The sequence below is a fragment of the Ranitomeya variabilis genome, chromosome 2, assembly GCF_051348905.1.
Source record: "Ranitomeya variabilis isolate aRanVar5 chromosome 2, aRanVar5.hap1, whole genome shotgun sequence".
In the NCBI taxonomy this organism is placed as follows: Eukaryota; Metazoa; Chordata; class Amphibia; order Anura; family Dendrobatidae; genus Ranitomeya; species Ranitomeya variabilis.
In genome coordinates, this window is record NC_135233.1 from 153,252,009 (window position 1) to 153,274,451 (window position 22,443).

A 22,443-nucleotide genomic window follows, 5' to 3' on the forward strand; every position below is an offset into this window, starting at 1 on the left:
ATATACACTGATACACACACACAAATATACGCCTATACACAAATATACACGGAGACACACAAATATACACTGATACACACACAAATATGCACTGAAACACACATAAACATACACTGATACACACAGATATACACCGATACACACACAAATATACACCGATACACAGACACATATATACTGACACACACACAAATATACACGGATACACACAAATATACACTGATACACACACAAATATACACTGATACACACAGAAATGTACACTGTTATGTAACACCACAGTAAGCCGGTGGTTACAGTGGTATTGCCTTCCTCACCGGGAGGGTGATGCCATGCCTGTAAGCGAGGAGGATCCCTTTAACAGGTAGCACATACATGCAACATTTTTTGACTCCAGGCCAGAAGGGGGAGCTCTAGACCCGGTTTCAGGGGAACTTCCCTATATATGTTCTGGCTTGGAGGAGGAGGCAGATTAGTTTGCAGAGAGTGTGAAGGAGGAATGAGGACAGGAGAAGTGAGGAACTGTAGGGGAGCTGCGACTGGGCTCCTTCCACGCTGAAGCGCAGGAACCGGACACCAGGAGTCCGAGGCTGTGTGGGACTGTATGCCCCACAGCACAAACTGGAGGGCAGGAGATTAAAAGTCACTTGTCCACAACTACACCCAAAGGCACAGCATCATTGAGAGCCTGGAGTCACCGCAGTAGAGAAACCTGTAAAAAGGCTCGAGTTGCCTGCCATGCGGGTACTGTCCTAAGACAGAGAGAGAGAGGACATTGTGAGAAGCCTCAGGCAGCAAGGGACGCATAGTACAGCGCAGTAGGGAAGGCTTCAAACCCCCACCTGGCTAAGGGGGATCCAAATCACTTCTAGGCTGCCCGGACCTCTCCATCACCTGTGATCCGTACCGTGGACTGTGGCTGTATACCACAAGTAAAAGGTAAAGAGACTGCAACCTTGTGTCCTCCAATTCTTTCCCGACACTACACCATCTGTCATCTTTACCCACTACACCAGGAGCCCTGGGGAGTAAGCTTCACCTGTGGGAAGCCATCCCATCCCTGCTGCAGTACCATCATCCCCAGTGGACCCCTTTAAGCAGCGTCAATCATCCCTGACCGAATACCACAGGTGGTGTCATGAATATTCTTTATTCAAAACAACCGCTTTAAAGACTTTCCCTTTAACTTAGACACTCAGGGCCACAAACCAGGTCACTGCCACTGTGACTATCCCTTTAATGACCACTGGACCCGGCTCAAGTACCCAAGGGTCCTAGCGGGAACTCCAGATACACACACAAATATACACTGATATACACACACAAATATACACTGATATACACACAAATATACACTGATACACACACAAATATACACTGATACACACAAATATACACTGACACATACACACACACATATATGCACTGATACACACACAAATGTACACTGATATACATATACCCTGATACATACACAAAAATATACACTGACACACACAAAAATACTCTGATATACAGACACAAATATACACTGATACACACACATAACTATACACTGATACACACAACTATACACTGATACACACACAGATATACACTGATACACACACAGATATACACTGATACACACACATATACACTGATACACACACATACAAATATACAATGATACACACACATATACACACATACTGTGCGCACTGATATACACACATATATACACAAATATACATTGATGCACACACAAACACACAAATATACACTGATACACACATATACACATGCACACACACACATATACACGGATACACACACATATTAACACACACTAAACAGATCAACATACGTCACATATAATGTGCACCTACAGTGAGTGCAATGCAGGGAGCTGGGTCGTCTCAGAGGAACAAAGGAAACCAGCAGGGAAGACGTGCACACATGGAGCCTGTCTGCACTGTCAGCTCTCAGCCCTGCAGACTGCATATGCCTACCAACCATTCCTCCCTCCCTCCAGATTCCTACTACTGAGCTTCGTGCAACATGGGTGCAACAGCAGGAAACTATCTCCAGCAGTGGTGAGCTGTGCTTGTATTGTATGCTGCCCTCTTAGTGCTGCAGCATACAATACATCATGACTGGAAAAAGTGCCGATCAGATCGGCACAGATTTAACTTTCTTGATGGGGCCTCCTCTCACCATGGGGCCCTGAACCGTTGCAAATGCAGGATGTCCACCCCTGATCCTGAGCCAGGCACTACTCCCCAGTGTGTGTCTGGTACAGGAGCAGTCAGCTGGCAGCAGGCAGAGTGCAGCGATTGAGCCACTTCCTGCCCAGCACTGTGTAGTGTGTACGCCGCTGCCGAGTCCCTCTGTAACAGCTTTGTATGATCGCAGGAATGTCGTTCACACTATCACAGTGATCAAAATATAAAAAATAGCAAATAAAAACCCACTTAGTTGGGGAAAAATAAAGTGAAAAAAATATATTTATTTCCTTTTTTCCATTAGGGTTTAAGTTGGGCTAAAGAGAGTTGAGCTAAAGATAGGGTTAGGGCTAAGGTCAGGGTTAGGGCTTGGGTTAGGGCTAGGGTTAGGGTTAGGGTTATGGCTAGGGTTAGGGTTAGGGCTAGGGTTAGGCTTAGGGCTAGGGTTAGGGTTAAGATTACGGTTAGGGTTGGGATTAGGGTTAGGGGTGTGTTGTGGTTAGGTTTGTGGTTAGAGTTATGGCAAGGGTTGGGATTAGGGTTAGGGGTGTGTTTGGCTTAGGATTAGAGTTATAATTGGGGGTTTCCACTGATTAGGAACATCAGGGAGTCTCCAAAAATGACATGGCGCCACCATTGATTCCAGCCAATTTTGCATTCAAAAAGTCAAACGGTGCTCCCTCCCTTCTGAGCCCTGCCATGCATCAAAACATTGGCTTTTCCCCACATATGGGGTATCGGCGTACTCAGGAGAATTTTCACAACAAATTTTGTGGTCTATTTTCTCTGGATACCCTTGTGAAAATGAAAAAAATTGGTTTAAAATTAAATTTTTGGTGAAAAAAGCAACATGTACATTTTTCCTTCCATGTTGCTTTAGTTCTCGTTAAGCACCTGAAGGGTTAATAAACTTCTTGAATGTGGTTTTGCACACCTTGAAGGGTGCAGTTTTTAGATTTGTGTCACTTTTGGGTATTTTCTGTTATATTGACTCCACAAAGTCACTCCAAATGCGAGGTGGTCACTAAAAAAATGTGTTTGTTAATTTTGTTGGAAAAATTAGAAATCGCTTGTCAATTTTAATCCTTATAACTTCCTAACAAAAAAAAATTGTTTCCAATATTGTGTTGATGTAAAGTATACATGTGGGAAATGTTATTTATTAAGTATTTTGTGTGACACCACTCTCTGATTTAAGGGCATGAAAATTCAAAGTTTGAAAATTGCAAAATTTTCCAAATTTTCGCCATTTTTCTGTTTTTTTTTCATAAATAAACGCAAGTCATATTGAAGAAATGTTACCACTTATGTCACTCAAATCAATCTTAGAATCAGTGGGATCCATTGAAGCGTTCCGGAATTATAACCACATAAAGTGACAGTGATCAGAATTTTAAAAATTATCTTGGTCATTAAGCACAAAATTGGCTCTGTCACTAAGGGGTTAAACTATAAATATTGTAGCAAGAAAGTAGTTCTAAATATGGAATATTTCTTTTTCTTTTCACAGAAATAATGATTACATAGGTATAAAAAAAAAAAAAAAAAAAAAAAATTCAGGTGCCAAGGTTTTTTTTAATGAATTTAGGCTATTTTGAGGGTGCTGAATTAAAAAAAAATACCATTACTTTTGCTGAATTAGTTCTAGTTTTTGAGATAATTCATCAATAAAAATAATGCATTCCCTCAATACAACTTCTGTTTGATAACAAATGCATTAGCTTTTGGTCTTTTCACTTTTTTAACAGAGTCTTAGGTAATGAAATGTTCAAAATAATTATTTTGTATTTCAATTTGTAATCTTACAGTGTTTTAAAAGCGACTATTTGAAGCCACAGTTCTACTGTAATTAAAGAATTAACTATTAAATATCTCAGAAACTAGAGCCAATCTGGCAAAACTGGTCATATTCTTAATCAGCACTATAAACTTAATATAAAACTGCTCAGACATTTTTGGCACCAAAATCACTGTATAGTGTTAGATGTAAAAGATTATGTCAACACAGGAGGACAACAGGAGCGTTTATAAAAGTAATTATACAAAGTCTATTAGAAAAATTCAATTAATTAAAATTTACACATATAAAAAACAAACAAAGACACCAACAGGTATAATTGTGCATAAGTAGAAGATCCCTAGTCTCCAAAAGCCCCCAAAAGAAACACCAGGCTGTGAAGCCTACAACAATAACCTATTTGTCATAATTAAACCAATTGTGGCTTTAACTGTAAAAGTCTAGCTAACTCACAGCCCAGAGTGGGGATTAACCTGTGAAATGTCCCTGGAGAGATATGAGTAAGAAACCCACTGGCGTCAACAATTAAATGCCACCACTAGGGTTGAGCGACTTTCATTTTTTTAAGATCGAGTCGGGTTTTGCGAAACCCGACTTTGTCCAAAGTCAAGTCGAGTGAAGTCGGCCGACTATCGCGAAAAGTCGGGGATCGACCGAAACATGAAACCCAATGCAAGTCAATGGGGAAGCATAGTCGGCAGTGAGTGGAGGCCAGGAAAACACCTACAGTGCCCATTTTAATGCCAAAAACATCCATTCTTGTTTCTGAAGCTTGTCAATCTTAATTAACTTTATAATAATAGTTGGGCATTGGAAATTGGGGGTCATTTGGCAAAAGTTGTGGGGGGTAGGGCTGGTTCAACGTTTTAGTGGGCCCAGGAAACGTGGACTACGTCACGGCGGTGGAGCAGTGAGAGGTAAGTATTTCAACTTTGCAAGTGCTGTGATCCTGAGCAAGCAGGGAGGCCCACTCGTTCGCATTGGCACTGGCACAGGGCCCCTCAAAGTACGGCGGTGTGTTTGCGGGGGCGCCTCCCACCGGCAGCGACACTTTTGCGTACTCTGAGGGGCCCTGTGCCTGTGACGTCGCCAACGAGTATGCCCCCCTACCTGTTGAAGAAACCTGCACTTTCATCTGCACCTTCCTCTTTGTCCCTGTGTAAGGTGGTATAGTATGCGGGAAGGGGAACCTGACTTTCAGCAGGGTCAGATTGTGGCTGTGTAGCATGCAAGGGGAATGTAGTGGTCTGGGTCAAAGTACCACAAGACTCATCTAGCACCGGCTGGGCAATGGGCAGGATGAGGACGAAACACTGATATAGGCCCAAATAATAAAGTGGGTAAAATGCAGTTCAAAATTGGTAACAGGACTAACCAGGTGGCATTGCTTAGTTCAGTGCAGTAGAAAAGAAAACCCAGGAGCGGCAGACACCGTTAGTAGGGCCGAACCACACTAGTAGGCCCTATGCAGTTTAATATTACAAATGAAGGCAGAAAGCCTGAAGATTAAAGGTCAGGAAAATAACACAGGACAACACCAAGGTGCGGCACACACCGTTACTAGGCCCAACAAAAGTAGTAGGCCAACTGCAGATTAATTATTTAAAATGTAAGCCGAAAGCCTGAACATTGAAGGTCGTGACAACAAAACAGGAGCAAACCCAGTAGCGTCAGACACCGTTTTAAGGGCCCAACCACACATTTTAAAAACAACTACTTAACGAGAGCCTTAAGATTGAAGCTCAGCTTTATACAGTGGAGGACAACAACAGGGAGCGGCACACACCATTAGTAATCCCCAACCACCAATTTTTAAAAACAAATACTTAATGAGAGCCTGAAGGTTGAAGCTCAGACAAGGAAACCTGGAGGAGAACACCCAGGAGGAGGAGAACACCCAGGAGGAGAAGAACACCCAGGAGCGTCAGACACCGTTAGTAGGCCCCAACCAACAATTTTAAAAAAAACTACTTAATGAGAGCCTGAAGGTTGAAGCTCAGCTTTATACAGTGGAGGACAACACTCAGGAGCGTCAGACACCGTTAGTAGGCCCCAACCACCAATTTTTAAAACAACTACTTAATGAGAGCCTGAAGGTTGAAGCTCAGCTTTATACAGTGGAGGACAACACCAGGGAGCGGCACACACCGTTAGTAGGCCCCAACCACCAATTTCAAAAAACAAATACTTAATGAGAACCTGAAGGTTGAAGCTCAGCTTTATACAGTGGAGGACAACACCAGGGAGTGGCACACACCGTTAGTAGGCCCCAACCACCAATTTTTAAAAACAAATACTTAATGAGAGCCTGAAGGTTGAAGCTCAGCTTTATACAGTGGAGGACAACACCAGGGAGCGGCACACACCGTTAGTAGGGCCCAACCAAAGTTGAAGGCCAAATGCAGTTTAATATCTGCTACTATAGGCAGATAGCCTAAAGACTGAAGCTCAGCTTTATACAGTGGAGGACAACACCAGGGAGCGGCACGCACCGTTAGTAGGGCCCAACCAAAGTTGAAGGCCAAATGCAGTTTAATATCTGCTACTATAGGCCGAAAGCCTAAACACTGCAGCTCAGCTTTATACAGTGGAGGACAACACCAGGGAGCGGCACACACCATTAGTAGGGCCCAACCAAAGTTGAAGGCCAAATGCAGATTAATATCTGATACTATAGGCCGAAAGCCTAAAGACTGAAGCTCAGCTTTATATAGTGGAGGGCAACACCAGGGAGCGGCACACACCGTTACTAGGCCCCAACCAAAGTAGTAGGGCAACTGCAGTGTGACATTAAAAAATACTTAATGAGAGCCTGAAGGTTGAAGTTCAGACAAGGAAACCAGGAGGAGAACACCAAGGAGGAGGAGAACACCAAGGAGCGGCAGACACCGTTACTAGGCCCCAAACCAGGTAGCAGGGCAACTGCAGTGTTACATTTAAAAATACTTTATGAGAGCCTGAAGGTTGAAGCTCAGACAAGGAAACCTGGAGGAGAACACCAAGGAGGAGGAGAACACCAGGGAGCAGCAGACACCGTTACTAGGCCCCAACCCAGGTAGCAGGGCAACTGCAGTGTTACATTTAAAAATACTTTATGAGAGCCTGAAGGTTGAAGCTCAGACAAGGAAACCAGGAGGAGAACACCAAGGAGGAGGAGAACACCCAGGAGGAGGAGAACACCCAGGAGCGGCAGACATCAACAGTAGGCCCCAACCAAACTAGTAGCCCTAATGCAGTTTCCTATTTTTTTAAAAAGCCCGAAAACCTGAATTGAGGACAATTTGAATTAGGGACTGCAGACAGAGTTAGTAGGCTGTCCCCTGTGGACCATGCATCCACCACATTAACCCATTGCGCCGTAATGGACACGTAACCTTCCGTGGCCATGCCTACAGGTCCATGCGTGTGTTGTCAGGTGCACCTTTGTACTCACAGATTGCCAGAGTGCATGGGCAATGTGGTCTTTTACATGCTGGTGGAGGGTTGGGATGGCTTTTCTCGCAAAAGAAGTGTCAACTGGGTAGCTCGTACCGTGGTGCAGCGTAGTCCATCATGGCTTTATTAATATTAAATAAAATAAAAAAATAGGCTCTATGCACTTTAAAATAGGTTCCAAGGGTACACTGGCAGCATTGGTGTGGTCAGCGGAGGACGATTGCAAGGAAGGACTGCAGACAGACTTAGTAGGCCTAAAATAAATAAAAATAGGCTCAAGGCACTTAGAGTTATCTCGCAGGGGTACACAGGCAGCATTGGTGTGGTCAGTGGAGGAGGAATGCAAGGAGGGACCGCAGACAGGCTTACTAGGCCTAAAATAAATAAAAATAGGCTCAAGGCACTTAGAGTTATCTCGCAGGGGTACACAGGCAGCATTGGTGTGGTCAGCAGAGGACGATTGCAAGGAGTGTCTGACACTGTTAGTACTCCCAAAAAATAAATAGATGTTAATGTCTCGCAAAACAACAAAACAAAAAAAAAAAAGTGTGGCATACTTAGGTACAGGGGTGGGCGCCTCTACTGAGTTTCAGACATAGTAATTTGGCAATACGTATTTACTGGTGTCAATATAGGACACTGACCCTGACTATTTTAACTAGCATCATACATGTCAACAAATTGGTATTGTCAGTGCCAGGCAGTGAAGGATGTCAGCGCATAGACTAAACATTGGTGGAGCTGTGAGAGATAATTTTGCACGTGGTAGAGCACAGTTTGAGCTGGGGGAGGAAACTCTCTTGTGGTTGGCGGTACAGGCCCAGGGCCCCTCATGTTACAACGGTGTGTCTGACGTTGGTTGCGCGCCACCACCGCCAGAGACACTTTATTGTACTATGAGGGACCCAGTGGCAGTGCCGTCGACCAAAAGCGGGCACACCCACCTCTTCAGACAAACGGCACTCTAACGGGTGCTTGCGCCAAGTGGCGAGACCACGGCCCCGTGGGGGGAGTTTTCCCATTTAGGGAAGTGTAAACATGTCATATGCTGGACAAACAGCTGCTGCAAATTAAGAGATTGGAACACTCAGTAAGACCAGTCCACAAGCAAGACCTTTTTTATAGGAAAGCTAGGAGTCAGCCGGGAAAGGTGGGGCAAAATAATTTGAAATCCAGGAGTGGTTCATTTTAATGAAGGTTAGATCATCAACATTTTGGGTAGCCAGACAAGTCCTTTTTTTGGTTAATATTGAACCAGCAGCACTGAATACTCTTTCTGATAGCACACTAGCTGCTGGGCAAGCAAGCTCCTGCAATGCATATTCTGCCAATTCAGGCCAGGTGTCTAATTTGGATGCCCAGTAATCAAATGGGAATGACGCTTGAGGGAGAACATCGATAAGGGCTGAAAAATAGTTAGTAACCATACTGGACAAATGTTGTCTCCTGTCACTTTGAATAGATGCTGCAGTACCTGTCCTGTCTGCGGTCATTGCGAAATCACTCCACAACCTGGTCAGAAAACCCCTCTGTCCAACGCCACTTCTGATTTGTGAACTTCTAACACCTCTGCCCTGTAGCCCCCTGCAGCTCGTGTGAGAACCATCACCGGCGCTGTGTGCTGGGAATGCCTGAATCAAACGGTCTACAAGAGTTGCTTGTTTGGTTGCTAATATTTGTTCGAGGTTCTCATGTGGCATAATATTTTGCAATTTGCCTTTATAGCGAGGATCAAGGAGGCAGGCCAACCAGTAATCATCATCGGTCATCATTTTAAGAATGCGTGGGTCCCTTTTGAGGATACGTAAGGCATAATCTGCCATGTGGGCCAAAGTTCCAGTAGTCAAATCTGCGGTTGTGCTGGTTTGAGGGGCAGTTACAGGCAAATCTACGTCACTTGTCTCCCTCAAAAAACCTGAACCCGGCCTTGCCACACCAGCAATTTCCATTGGACCCGGAGAAGCTTCCTCATTTAAAAAATACTCATCCCCATCATCCTCCTCGTCCTCCTCCTCTTCGCCTGCTACCTCATCGTGTAGACTGCCCTGACCAGACAATGGCTGACTGTCATCAAGGCTTTCCTCTTCCTCGGCTGCAGACGCCTGCTCCTTTATGTGCGTCAAACTTTGCATCAGCAGACGCATTAGGGGGATGCTCATGCTTATTATGGCATTGTCTGCACTATCCAGCCATGTGTATTCCTCAAAACACTGAAGGACTTGACAGAGGTCTTGGAGCTTCGACCACTGCACAGCAGACAACTCCATGTCTGCCATCCAACTGCCTGCCCGTGTATGTGTATCCTCCCACAAATACATAACAGCACGCCTCTGTTCGCACAGTCTCTGAAGCATGTGCAGTGTTGAGTTCCACTTGTTGCAACATCGATGATTAAGCGATGCTGGGGAAGGTTCAAAGACCGCTGATAGTTCTGCATACGGCTGGAGTGTACGGGCGAACGGCGGATATGAGAGCAAAGTCTGCGCACTTTGAGGAGCAGGTCGGGTAACTCCGGATAACTTTTCAGGAAGCACTGCACCACCAGGTTTAAGGTGTGAGCCAGGCAAGGAATGTGTTTCAGTTGGGAAAGGGCTATGGCAGCCATGAAATTCCTTCCGTTATCACTCACTACCTTGCCTGCCTCAAGATGTACAGTGCCCAGCCATGACTGGGTTTCTTTCTGCAAGAACTCGGACAGAACTTCCGCGGTGTGTCTGTTGTCGCCCAAACACTTCATTGCCAGTACAGCCTGCTGACGCTTGCCACTAGCTGTCCCATAATGGCACACCTGGTGTGCAACAGTGGCAGCTGCGGATGGAGTAGATGTGCGACTGCGGTCTGTGGACGAGCTCTCGCTTCTGCAGGAGGACGAGGAGGAGGAGGAGGGGGGCGAACACCTACAGCCAACTGTTTCCTAGACCATGGGCTAGGCAGAACTGTCCCAATATTGCTGTCCCCTGTGGACCCTGCATCCACCACATCCACCCAGTGTGCCGTGATGGACATGTAACGTCCCTGGCCATGCCTACTGGTCCATGCATCTGTTGTCAGGTGCACCTTTGTAGTCACAGATTGCCTGAGTGCATGGACGATGTGCTCTTTAACATGGTGGTGGAGGGCTGGGATGGCTTTTCTCGAAAAGAAATGTCGACTGGGTAACTCGTAGCATGGTACAGCGTAGTCTATCAGCGCTTTGAAAGCTTCGCTTTCAACTAACTGGTAGGGCATCATCTCTAATGAGATTAGTCTAGCAATGTGGGCGTTCAAACCCTGTGTACGCAGATGCGAGGATGAGTACTTCCTTTTCCTAACGAGAGTCTCATGAAGGGTGAGCTGGACTGGAGAGCTGCATATGGTGGAACTAGCGGGGGTGCCGGTGGACATGGGTGACTGAGAGAGGGTTGGAGATGGTATTCTTGCCGGTGCCCTACATGCAGTGTTTCCTACTACTAACCTGGTGATTCCCTGACTGCTTTGGCCTGGCGACGAAAGCTGCACAGATACTGCAGGTGGTGCGGGAAATGGTGGGCTTACAGGAAGGGAAGGGATGTAGCGTTGCTGACTAGCTTCATTGGCCGAGGGTGCTGCAACCTTTAGGGATGTTTGGTAGTTAGTCCAGGCTTGCAAATGTATGGTGGTTAAATGTCTATGCATGCAACTTGTATTTAGACTTTTAAGATTCTGACCTCTGCTTAAGGTAGTTGAACATTTTTGACAGATGACTTTGCGCTCATCATTTGGATGTTGTTTAAAAAAATGCCAGACTGCACTCTTTCTACTATCGGATACCTTTTCAGGCATTGCAGACTGAGCTTCTTTAACCGGATGGCCACGCTGTCCTCCAACTGGTTTTGGTTTTGCCAAGCGTTTTTGGCCAGATACGGGCCCGGCAGATGGAACCTGTTATGATGTTGATGCCTGCTGCGGCTCCTCCTCCTCCGCTTCAGAACTACTGCCACCTGCACCCTGTTCCCCCAATTGCTGCCAATCAGGGTCAACAACTGGGTCATGTATGACCTCCTCTTCTATGTCGTGTACAACTTCGTCCATGTCACCGTGTAAGTCGGTGGTATAGCGTTCATGACGGGGCACCATAGTCTCCGCTGGGTTTGATTCTGGCTCAGTACACTGCGAGGGCAATGTTCTGGTCTGAGTCAAAGGAACAGCATAGTAATCTGGCTGTGGCTGTGCATCTGTGCACTCCATGTCCGATTCAACTTCTAATGGGCATGGTCTGTTAACTGTTTCACTGTCTAACCCAGGAACGGTATGTGTAAAGAGCTCCATCGAGTAACCCGTTGTGTCGCCTGACGCATCCTTCTCTCTTGCTCTGGGTGAAGAAGACAAGGAAACGACTTGTCCCTGACCATGAACATCCACTAACGATGCGCTGCTTTTACATTTAGCACTTTCAGAAGAGGAGGCAAAAGAGCTAGAGGCTGAGTCAGCAAGGAAAGCCAAAACTTGTTCTTGCTGCTCCGGCTTTAAAAACGCTTTTCCTACTCCCAGAAAAGGGAGCGTTCGAGGCCTTGTGTAGCCAGACGACGAACCTGGCTCAACAACTCGAGACTTAGGTGCAGTACTGCTTTTACCATGACCACCTGATGCTCCATCACCACTACCATCATTACCAGCTAACAATGACCGCCCATGGCCACGACCTCTTCCACCAGACTTCCTCATTGTTTGCAAAACATAACCAAAGTAACGGTATTTGTTACTGTAAAACAACTTATAAGGTGAACTCAAACTTCTGTAGGATTTATATATACCTTTATAGGTGCCTGACACTGAAAGGAAAATCAGGCCCAATGTTACACACTAGGTTTTCTGTGCCCCAATAATTTGAGACAGATGGCACACACAGGACCGGCACTCAAGCAGAAATGCCAATCTTAATCTCCCACTATTTTTTGTTTTCAGGGAGAATTTAAAAAAAACCAAAAAAATTAACAGTATGACACACTAGGTTTTCTGTGCACCAATAATTTGAGACAGATGGCACACACAGGACCGGCACTCAAGCAGAAATGCCAATCTTAATCTCCCACTACTTTTTTTTTTTCAGGGAGAATTTAAAAAAAAAATGGCCCAGTATTACACACTAGGTTTTCTGTGGCACACAATGAGAGGCAGATGCCACACACAGCACTGGCACAGAGGCAGACTTGCCAATCTTTATCTCCCACTATTTATTTTTTTTTTTTCAGGGAGAATTAAAAAAAAAAAAAGGCCCAGTATTACACACTAGGTTTTCTGTGGCACACAATGAGAGACAGATGCCACACACAGCACTGGCACAGAGGCAGACTTGCCAATCTTTATCTCCCACTATTTTTTTTTTTTTAGGGACAATTAAAAAAAAAAAATGGCCCAGTATTGCACACTAGGTTTTCTGTGGCACACAATGAGAGACAGATGCCACACACAGCCCTGGCACAGAGGCAGACTTGCCAATCTTTATCTCCCACTATTTATTTATTTTTTTCAGGGAGAATTAAAAAAAAAAATGGCCCAGTATTACACACTAGGTTTTCTGTGGCACACAATGAGAGACAGATGCCACACACAGCACTGGCACAGAGGCAGACTTGCCAATCTTTATCTCCCACTATTTATTTTTTTTTTCAGGGAGAATTAAAAAAAAAAAAAAAATGGCCCAGTATTGCACACTAGGTTTTCTGTGGCACACAATGAGAGACAGATGCCACACACAGCACTGGCACAGAGGCAGACTTGCCAATCTTTATCTCCCACTATTTTTTTTTTTTCAGGGAGAATTAAAAAAAAAATGGCCCAGTATTACACACTAGGTTTTCTGTGGCACACAATGAGAGACAGATGCCACACACAGCACTGGCACAGAGGCAGACTTGCCAATCTTTATCTCCCACTATTTATTTTTTTTTTCAGGGAGAATTAAAAAAAAAAATTAAAAAATGGCCCAGTATTGCACACTAGGTTTTCTGTGGCACACAATGAGAGACAGATGCCACACACAGCACTGGCACAGAGGCAGACTTGCCAATCTTTATCTCCCACTATTTTTTTTTTTTTCAGGGAGAATTAAAAAAAAAAATGGCCCAGTATTACACACTAGGTTTTCTGTGGCACACAATGAGAGACAGATGCCACACACAGCACTGGCACAGAGGCAGACTTGCCAATCTTTATCTCCCACTATTTATTATTTTTTTCAGGGAGAATTAAAAAAAAAAAAAATGGCCCAGTATTGCACACTAGGTTTTCTGTGGCACACAATGAGAGACAGATGCCACACACAGCACTGGCACAGAGGCAGACTTGCCAATCTTTATCTCCCACTATTTTTTTTTTTTCAGGGAGAATTAAAAAAAAAAATGGCCCAGTATTACACACTAGGTTTTCTGTGGCACACAATGAGAGACAGATGCCACACACAGCACTGGCACAGAGGCAGACTTGCCAATCTTTATCTCCCACTATTTATTATTTTTTTCAGGGAGAATTAAAAAAAAAAAAAAATGGCCCAGTATTACACACTAGGTTTTCTGTGACACACAATGAGAGACAGATGCCACACACAGCACTGGCACAGAGGCAGACTTGCCAATCTTAATCTCCCACTATTTTTTTTTCAGTGAGAATTTTAAAAAAAATAAAAAAATTAACAGTATTACACACTAGGTTTTCTGTGCACCAATAATTTGAGACAGATGGCACACACAGGACCGGCACTCAAGCAGAAATGCCAATCTTAATCTCCCACTATTTTTTGTTTTCAGGGAGAATTTAAAAAAAAACAAAAAAATTAACAGTATGACACACTAGGTTTTCTGTGCACCAATAATTTGAGACAGATGGCACACACAGGACCGGCACTCAAGCAGAAATGCCAATCTTAATCTCCCACTACTTTTTTTTTTCAGGGAGAATTAAAAAAAAAAATGGCCCAGTATTACACACTAGGTTTTCTGTGGCACACAATGAGAGGCAGATGCCACACACAGCGCTGGCACAGAGGCAGACTTGCCAATCTTTATCTCCCACTATTTATTTATTTTTTTCAGGGAGAGTTAAAAAAAAAAGGCCCAGTATTACACACTAGGTTTTCTGTGGCACACAATGAGAGACAGATGCCACACACAGCACTGGCACAGAGGCAGACTTGCCAATCTTTATCTCCCACTATTTTTTTTTTTCAGGGAGAATAAAAAAAAAAAAATGGCCCAGTATTGCACACTAGGTTTTCTGTGGCACACAATGAGAGACAGATGCCACACACAGCCCTGGCACAGAGGCAGACTTGCCAATCTTTATCTCCCACTATTTATTTATTTTTTTCAGGGAGAATTTAAAAAAAAATGGCCCAGTATTACACACTAGGTTTTCTGTGGAACACAATGAGAGACAGATGCCACCCACAGCACTGGCACAGAGGCAGACTTGCCAAACTTTATCTCCCACTATTTTTTTGTTTTTTTAGGGAGAATTAAAAAAAAATAAAAAATGGCCCAATATTACACACTAGGTTTTCTGTGGCACACAATGAGAGACAGATGCCACACACAGCACTGGCACAGAGGCAGACTTGCCAATCTTTATCTCCCAAAATGTATTTATTTTTTTTCAGGGAGAATTAAAAAAAAAATGGCCCAGTATTACACACTAGGTTTTCTGTGGCACACAATGAGAGACAGATGCCACACACAGCACAGGCAAAGAGGCAGACTTGCCAATCTTTATCTCCCACTATTTTTTTTTTTTTCAGGGAGAATTTTAAAAAAAAATGGCCCAGTATTACACACTAGGTTTTCTGTGGCACACAATGAGAGACAGATGCCACACACAGCACTGGCACAGAGGCAGACTTGCCAATCTTTATCTCCCACTATTTATTTAATTTTTTTCAGGGAGAATTAAAAAAAAAATGGTCCAGTATTACACACTAGGTTTTCTGTGGCACACAATGAGAGACAGATGCCACACACAGCACTGGCACAGAAGCAGACTTGCCAATCTTTATCTCCCACTATTTATTTATTTTTTTCAGGGAGAATTAAAAAAAAAAATGGCCCAGTATTACACACTAGGTTTTCTGTGGCACACAATGAGAGACAGATGCCACACACAGCACTGGCACAGAGGCAGACTTGCCAATCTTTATCTCCCTGCAGTAATCTCAGAAAAGTATGGCAGGCAGCTATAAAAAGGACAGCTGCACACAAAAGTGTGGACAAACAAACAAGATAGCTGTGCAGAAAGGAAGGAACAACAGGATTTGTGCTTTGAAAAAAGCAGTTGGTTTGCACAGCGGCGTACACACACAGCAACGCAGCTATCAGGGAGCCTTCTAGGGCAGCCCAATGAGCTACAGCGCTGAGGAAAAAAATGTAGCTTCCACTGTCCCTGCAAACAAAAGGTGGTTTTGGACAATGGAAATCATTACAGCACAAGCGGTTTGGGGGTGAATGTACCCTGCCTAACACTATCCCTGCTTCTGACGAAGCGTCAGCAACCTCTCCCTACGCTCAGATCAGCAGCAGTAAGATGGCGGTCAGCAGGAACACCCCTTTATAGCCCCTGTGACGCCACAGAAAGCAAGCCAATCACTGCCATGCCCTTCTCTAAGATGGTGGGGACTGAGATCTATGTCATCACGCTGCCCACACTCTGCGTCCACCTTCATTGGCTGAGAAATGGCGCTTTTAGTGTCATTGAAACGCGACTTTGGCGCGAAAGTCGCGTAACGCATGGCCGACCCCACACAGAGATCGGGTCGGGTTTCATGAAACTTATGAAAATGACCGATCCGTTTCGCTCAACCCTACTGAGGACCCCTGGATTGGGCGCTACCCCGACGCACGTTTCGCTGCAATTCTGCTTGCTTTTTCAAGGGGAGTTCTAAAAGATTATGCATTTCATTATAAGAATATTTGAATTTTATTAAGTTTTTTTTACTATATTTTTTAGAAATGATGTTTGCACCTGGGAAGGTGAGATCCCCCTGCCCAAGGGGGCGCGATGGCAATGCTAATACTAACACTTATCAATCATCCATCGTCCTTAGTTCCCAGCTACTTCTTTTGTCATTTTGCTGTGATCATATTTAACCATTGTGTGAAATTACATGGATAATAATGTTCACCATTCGATAAAAAAAGCCTAAGTGATTCTAAGTCAATAGTTCGTCTTCTCTTACATTCATGATTTTACGTATGTTTTTGGGAGCTTACGTGTTTGAGGCTATTTATTTACATTTGAACTTTCAAAATATGAAATCTTTTGTCATTTCCTACTTTCATCTTTACTTCTGTGATATCATTAGTTACTTTGTTTACCTATCATTAAAATTATAGTGCAATGTGCAAGGCATGCAGTTCGCCATAGATTTTAAACTGAGCAATTTTATGACTTACTGAAGCAATTAAGAAGAGAATAATTCAATTAACAAAGTCTTTTCGTCTAGACAGCTTCGTGGAATTGTGTTTAAACCAATGTATTTTCAAGATGAATCATCATTTCTCTACTGTGTGACAGATTTGATTGGAGCTACTTACTATGTTTTTCTTAATTGACATGATTATAGCAGAAGGAATATGCGCCTCTTTGTTTACTCTTAACTTGGATGAGTGTGAGTTAATTAATGATGTTGAATGAGTTATTTGCATCTATACTTCATATATATTTTCATGAAATGACATGAGCACAAAATACAGTATATCAAAATAGAATGAAGAATCATTTAGAAGGGGCGATCTCTACCTGTTAATGAATGCAGATTGACTTTACATAGCTCAATGAGCATTTGATTACTGTCTTTGTACATGAGCCAGTGACACTAATGGCACAATATGACTATTCTATCCAAACACAATAATGTTTTGTTGGCAGTGCATATTTTTTGCCAGCATAAATGATCTGATCACCCAAGGAACCATCATCTGTTTAGTTATTTGGGAGATCAACATCAGATTTAGATGAGAAAAGAGCATTTTGAAGAACCAGATAGATGGGCCCATGGCTGGATCAGTATCTGGCACAGACTTCCAGTTAGACTCAGGTGCCAGCAAGGTGGAGGTGGGGTACGGGTACCTGCTGGCATTATTAAAGATGATAATCAATACAATGATTGTCCTAAAACGGGGCACTTCATATAACTAACACAACTATTCCCACAAGAAAATAAATGTGGAAAAAAGAAGAGATCCCATGTGTAATAAAACCAAATTTATTAGTGCATAAATTAAAAATAGATATAGAGGTAAAAAAGCAAAGAATGCCGTAGGGGACATTGCAGATAGCCAGACCAATAGCCATATATGTTCACACACAAAAAAAGTGTTTCTCTACATCACACATGAAGGTCTAATTCATATATATTAGAAAATATGAAGAGGATATAAAACTTCTCATAATAATCATAGCGGTGTAACCATCTTTAAATTTTTTGAAAAAACATCATAAACATCCATTCCTAAATGACCAACCTTCAAACTGAATATAACACAGCCTAGTGACACTTAAACATGTACAATATCTAGGGTCTCAAACAATACTGGTATTACCAGACAGTTATGCAGTGTGGAACTATGAAGGGAACTAAGCCCTATTGATAAAGTTAATATGTTCAATAGTGATAGCATATAATACCTTGTACTAGTGCTGGTACTGGTGCTCACGGCGTCCCCTCACCCCGATGCGCGTTTTGCCTCCTGCTTCTTCTGGGGCGTCGATTATTAAAGATGAGTTAGTTACCTTTTCGGTTTGAAAATGAACGCAAAATCAACTCCCAAACCTACTGCCAGAAGCTTCTGAATGAGTTGAGTGCAGCACTCTGCACAACCAAGGATATATTTTTTATATCTGTGAAGGAGTGCTGTACCCTTTATACTTCTTGCAAACCTGTGCTGTGACTGTATTACTACAGTAGGTCAGTCTTTACCTCTTATATTTTTTGGAGACGGTTCTTAGGAATTCCCTCTTTTTACCTTTCCCCTCTGACAGATACACTCCCCTTGTGAGACCCCAAGATTGGGCAGACACGTTTCAGGAGGGACTACTAGGCTTACACTTGGGTAGTCTTGTTTTTTCTGGATCCAGCAATAGCTGGTGCACAAATTGGAAGCATCTAAGTGAGATTGAATCTTTCTCTAGGAAAAATCAGAGCCAATGTAAGGCGGTCATTTAGGAGCGCTGTGGAGCCAGCCCCAGAGATAAGGGAAGTACCAGGAACCGCCGCAGCCCCACCGAAAACCTCCAAAGGAGGATAGACACAGGGTTAAAGGTAGAAGTTGGTCACAGAAGTGCTGAAAGGAGACATTGACACTGGATACAGTTTAGCCACAACGCGTTTCAACGGTCATGCCATCTTCATCAGGTGGAAGTTTATTGATGGTAGTAAGGAGGCAGTATTTAAATGAAAGACAGCCAATCATGTAACAGTTGACATTGCCAGTACAAATTTAAAGGAACAGTTACATATAATGGAAGTGGTCACCTAATATGGCTATGGGCTAGTAATAAACAAAAAAATAACAGTAAGGAACCTTTTAATAAATATAATTAAATCAATTAGAACAATTAAAACAATAAAAAGTGAATAAAAAGTGAATTTTCCTTGATTAAAAAAAACCTGGATGAAAAAGTCAGACCTATAATACTACAAATAAAAAATATGGATATTTATCTGGTTGCTTTCTCTATCATTAAGTTCAGTCCTTCGTGGGCTAGCATGCCAAGCTTAAATATCCAAAAGCTCTCTCTATTTATCAAGCTACTAAGATGATCTGCCACGGTGTCGGGTATGTGATCAATGATCATTAATTTTAGAGTTTTTATACTTTTCTGGTGTACCAGTAGGACATGATTGGAGAGACTATGAAGAAGAAATCCATTTAGAATATTCTGGCGATGTTTGTTAAGCCTAGCGTGCATGGTTTGTATGGTGCGGCCTACATATTGTAGACCGCAACCACATTCAATCAAATAAACCACATAAGTGGATTGACAGTTAACATGGAAGTTAATCTTATAAGTAGTACCTGTGGTGTTTGATTTAAATTCTCGTGCCCCATTCAGAATAGAAGAATAGAAGTGCAACAGAGACATTTAGAGGATGTACATGAGAAACAGCCAGGGTTCACAGACGTTTGATAAACTGAGGCTGGGATTAACGTGGTATTACTAGTTGCAACAAGATTCCGTACCATATGATTCCTACGAAATATTGTGCTGGGATGGGCGGGGATATGTCTCGGAAGTATAGGGTCCCCTTTAAGGATGAACCAGTACTTTGAGAGAAGCTTCCTAATCAATCCAGAGGATTGATTATAGGTTGTGACAAAGCTCCATTTCCCAAATGCCGTTTCCTGCGAAGGTGAATCCGTATTTCTGTTATTAATTCTGTTAATGCAATCCTGTTGGGTGAGAGTTTTAGCTTTCAGGAAGGCATTTTGAACCAGTTTCTTAAGATACCCACTCTTTGATTCAAAACCTTAGCCTCCTTCAGAAAGTCAGAATCCTGTGTATAGTTTTTATGTATTCGCCAGTATTGCCCATACGGGACATTTTGAATCCACCTTGGCAGATGGCCGCTGCTGAAACTTAAATAACTGTTTACGTCAACTTTCTTAAAATGCGTGGTTGTAGAGAAACAACCAGATCCGTCAATATGTATCAGAAGATCCAAAAATTGAATAGCTAAATGAAAAATATTAGCTGTAAAGCATAGACCCCAAGGATTCTTTTTGAGATTAGACATGATCTCAAGTGCTTCCCCTTCTGTGCCAGTCCAAATGATAAATAAATCATCTATAAAGGGTCGATAGAATGCTAGTTTACCAGATGGCATCAATGGTGTGACACAATGGTGTGAAATCTTCTGGAGCTGCAGCCAGCTGGTTCCTTTGTGTAACTAAGCACATGGTACAACCAGTAACAGCAGACTGAGGTACAGAATCTGGAAAATGATCTATAGTAACAGAATGCAATATCTCTTAGATGAGCCGAGCACATATTCCGAATCGGAGTTCCTTTCCCCAAGTGCCCATATTAGTTAGCCACCTGTAGCACTCTGGATTAAGGAATTATAAAGCTGTTGTGAATTCTGCTCTTGGGCTCCCTCCGGTGGTTGTTGGTGGTAGTGCAGTTGTCTTGGGGTTGTAATCCAGGCAGGTGTATCTGCTGATTGCAGCTCTATTAGGTATTTAGGTGTGCAGGATCCATGAGTCTGTGCCAGTTGTCCATTGTACTTGGAGGGATTGCATCTCTCTCTGGCTCCTCATGCCCTGCTGCAAATTCAGCTAAGATAAGTGTCTGTTTTTTTTGTCTCTGTGCACACATGCAGTGTGCTTTGCAATTCAGTGCAATTTATTGTGTTTTTGTCCAGCTTAGACTTTGTTTGGATTTTTCAGTCATGCTGGATTCTCAGGAGATGCAGATATACTTTCTATGTCTTTAGTTAGATGTGGAATATTTGTATTATCTGCTGTGGATGTTTTTAGGATTTTAATACTGACCGCTTAGACTTCTGTCCTATCCTTTTCTATTTAGCTAGAAGTGCCTCTTTTGCTAAATCCTGTTTTTCTGCCTGCGTGTGTCTTTCCTCACAGTCAATGTTTGTGGGGGGCTGCCTATCTTTTGGGGTTCTGCTCTGAGGCAAGACAGAATTCCCATTTCCATCTATAGGGGTATTTAGTCCTCCGGCTGTGTCGAGATGTCTAGGACGTGTTAGGTACATCCCACAGCTACTTTTAGTTGCGGTGTTAGATTAGGGTTTGTGGTCAGTACAGGTACCACCTACTCCTGGGAAAGTCTCTCATGCGGCTCCAAGGTCACCAGATCATAACAGTACAACTGGCCAACAATGAGTTAAATGCATCTCAGAGGAAGGGATGAAAGAGCCATTTTTTTTCTGTAGCCTGTTTTGTCTTTTCTTCCCTCTTTTCCTCTGGGTGACTGAGGAGTCTTGTGCTAGCATGGATGTTCAGGGATTAGTTTCTCGTGTAGACCAGCTTGCTGCTAGGGTACAGGGTATTTCTGATTATATTGCTCAGACTCCACTTTTAGAGACTAGGATTCCTACTCCTGATTTGTTTTTTGGGGACAGGTCCAAATTTTTGAGTTTTAAAAACAACTGTAAACTGTTTTTTGCTCTGAAGCCTCGTTCCTCTGGTGATCCCATTCAGCAGATTAAAATTGTCATCTCCCTGCTGCGTGGCGACCCTCAGGATTGGGCATTTTCCCTGTAATCTGGGAATCCGGCCTTGCTTAATGTAGATGCCATTTTTCAGGCTCTAGGATTATTATATGATGAACCAAATTCTGTGGATCAAGCGGAGAAGACCTTGTTGGCCCTGTCTCAGGGTCAAGAAGCGGCAGAATTGTATTGTCAGAAATTTTGAAAATGGTCTGTGCTGACTAAATGGAATGAGGATGCTTTGGCGGCAATTTTCAGAAAGGGTCTTTCTGAATCTGTTAAAGATGTTATGGTGGGGTTTCCCACGCCTGTTGGTCTGAGTGATTCTATGTTTCTGGCCATTCAGATTGATCGGCGCTTGCGGGAGCGCAGAACTGTGTGCGCTGTGGCGTTCTCCTCAGAGCAGATGCCTGAGCCTATGCAGTGTGATAGGATTCTGTCTAGAACGGAACAACAAGGATTCAGACGTCAGAATAGGTTGTGTTTTTATTGTGGAGATGCTTCTCATGTCATTTCAGTCTGCCCAAAGCATACAAAGAGAATCGCTAGTTCAGTTACCATCGGAACTGTACAACCTAAATTTCTGTTATCTGTGACCTTGATCTGCTCATTGTCGTCATTTTCTGTCATGGCATTTGTGGATTCAGGCGCCGCTTTGAACTTAATGGACTTTGAATTTGCCAGGCGTTGTGGTTTCCCCTTGCAGTCTTTGCAGAACCCTATTCCTTTAAGGGGCATTGATGCTACACCTTTGGCTAAAAATAAACCCCAGTTTTGGACACAGGTGACCATGTGCATGGCGCCAGCCCATCAGGAAGATTGTTGTT